The following is a 2317-nucleotide window of genomic DNA, read 5'->3' as shown; positions in this document are numbered from 1 at the left end:
GGGAAGAAGAAAGGGTGGGAGGGCGGGAAAAACACAGGAAACTGGAAGGGGAAACCGACGAATATCTTCAAGGGAAAACACCGGTTGAAATAATTGAGGAAAGAAAGCAAAGACTTCGCACGAGTAGGATGGATACTCGATTACGGACTCCCGTTTCAAGAAGAATAAGGGTGGGCGGGTGGGAAAGAAAACAACTGAGGATTGAACTTGGCAACAATGAAGAGGCTCGAGTCAACTTGATGAGAAATGCACCGGATAAAAAGAGCTGAGGAACAACGATTGGAAAAACCAACTGCGTGAACCTAAAGAAAAAAATTGAAGGGGAAGAGGGGTAGTTCAGAAAACCTACATCAATATTCCTCACCAGAGCGACGAAGGGGCTGAGGAGTAAAAAGAATTCCTACTCTCCGATATAACTAGACTCAGAAAAAGTTTTCTTCTAGACTCAACAATGGCTAAACTACATGATCAATCAAGGGGGCTCCTAGGGTCGGTCAAGGCTCTGATACCAACTTGTCATGCCCAATATGCGACCCTATCCAAAAGGAACTCAAAGGTCTCACCAAGGATAGACCCGCATATTGAAACGCTTTGCAAGGTGGATATCATTACATCAACATTACATAATAGATGGGGATACATACAAAAGGCATACAATGCCACACGAATACAACATCATCTTACATAAGAGCAACATCCGACTACAGATGAAACACAAACAAAAACTCAAACGACATCCACCCTGCTAGCCCAGGCTGCCGACCTGGAACCTATCCCCTGATCGAAGAAGAAGCAGAAGAAGAAACTCCAAAACAAGTAACATCGCTCTCGCGTCAAGATCATCGCAACCTGTACCTATAACTGTTGTTGTAGTAATCTGTGAGCCACGAGGACTCAGCAATCCCATTACCATGGGTATCAAGACTAGAAAGCTTAATGGGAAAGGAAGGGGTAAAGTGGTGAGGTTGCAGCAGTGGCTAAGCAAGTATGGTGGCTAACATACGCAAATAAGAGCAAGAAGAGAAGCAATGGAACGGTCGTGAAGCTAGCAATGATCAAGAGGTGATCCTGAACTCCTACTTACGCCAAACATAACCCAAAGACCGTGTTCACTCCCCGGACTCCGCCAGAAGAGACCATCACGGCTACACACACGGTTGATGCGTTTTAATTCGGATCTGGTGTCAAGTTATCTACAACCGGACATTAACAAATTCCCATCTGCCCATAACTACGGGCATGGCTCTCGAAAGTTTATACCCTGCACGGGTGTCCCAACTTAGCCCATGATAAGCTCTCGCGATCAACGAAGGATATTCCTTCTCCCAGGAAGACCCGATCAGACTCGGAATCCCGGTTTACAAGACATTTCGACAATGGTGAACAAGACCAGCAAAGCCGCCCGATGCGCCGACAATCCCGATAGGAGCGGCACATATCTCGTTCTCAGGGCAACACCGGATAAGTCAAGCTACGAGTAAAGCCAACCCTCAAGTTTCCCCGAGGTGGCCCCGCAGATTCCTCATTTCAGACCAACACTTAGAGAAGCACTGGCCCGGGGGGGGGGGCTATAATAAAGATGACCCTCGGGTTAATTACTCCCAAGGGAAATGTAGGTGGTGGTGAGGCAAATGATAAAACCAAGGTTGGGACTTGCTGGAGGAGTTTTATTCAAAGCGAACTGTCAAGGGGGTCCCATAAATCACCCAACCGCGTAAGGAACGCAAAATCCGGGAACAAAACACCGGTATGACAGAAACTAGGGCGGCAAGAGTGGAACAAAACACCAGGCATAAGGCCAAGCCTTGCACCCTTTACCAAGTATATAGATGCATTAATAATATAAGAGATATTGTGATATCCCAACAAAATCCTGTCCACCATGGGGCAATCTTCAACTTCACCTGCAACTAACAATGCTACAAGAGGGGCTGAGCAAAAGCGGTAACATAGCCAAGCAACAGTTTGCTAGTAAGGGTGTCAAAGGTTAGAGGTTCATGGCAATTTGGGAGGTTTGGTGAGCAAAAGATAGGTAGCACAGCAAAGCGATAGAACGAAGCAACTAGCATAGCAATGATAGTAGTGAGATCCAGGGTAGCGGTCATCTTGCCTGAAATCCTGCAAGGAAGAAGAACGAGTCCATGAATAAGATGAAGACACGAAGATGAACCAAGCGTAGACGAACGAATCCTCACGATCGCAACGAAACGGGAACTATCGAGAAGAAGCACACAACATAGTAAACACACCACACATAGACAAGACATGATGCACAACAAGCATGATGCATGACAAAGCTACATGAAGCTACTCATGG

This window comes from Triticum aestivum, chromosome 1B (assembly GCF_018294505.1).
Source record: "Triticum aestivum cultivar Chinese Spring chromosome 1B, IWGSC CS RefSeq v2.1, whole genome shotgun sequence".
NCBI classification, from domain to species: Eukaryota; Viridiplantae; Streptophyta; class Magnoliopsida; order Poales; family Poaceae; genus Triticum; species Triticum aestivum.
Note: the sequence above shows the minus strand (reverse complement) of the source record.